Consider the following 631-nt stretch of genomic DNA (forward strand, 5'->3'; position numbering starts at 1 on the left):
TATATATATATATATATATATATATATATATATGTATATATATGTATATTCATTATTTGTTTTATTAGTTACAGTGTTAGGGTTATGGTCATACTGGAACATGTGTGTGTGTGTGTGCATGCATATATGTGTGTGGGTACATGTACATAATATTTTTGTTGACAGTGACTTTGAAGTTTTGCCAACTATACATCTTATTTAACAGCATCAACAAGCTAAATACTTGGCAAAATTTCCAAGTCAATGTCAACAAGATTATAATAAATATTAGACTATACACCTGTATTGAGTTCTTTTGTAGTCAATGTCTGTTGTGTTTATCGGTTAAAAAAAAAGCATACATGTTGAACTCTGTGTGTTTGCATGTGTGTGTGTGTGTATGTGTGTGAAAGTGTGCATGTGTGGCTTTCCTTTATTTTATAGACACCATAATTTATATGAAGGCAAATATAATAATGATTAAAATATGGATTTGGCATGTTTCTTACTATGCCTACTGGTTTATAATAGAAACATAATCGAAGTATGTGTGTGTATATATGTACATATGTACATACATATATATATATATATGTGTGTGTGTATGTGTGTATGTGTACATACATATATACATATATATATATATATATAT

Source organism: Octopus bimaculoides, chromosome 7 (assembly GCF_001194135.2).
Source record: "Octopus bimaculoides isolate UCB-OBI-ISO-001 chromosome 7, ASM119413v2, whole genome shotgun sequence".
Lineage (NCBI taxonomy): Eukaryota > Metazoa > Mollusca > Cephalopoda > Octopoda > Octopodidae > Octopus > Octopus bimaculoides.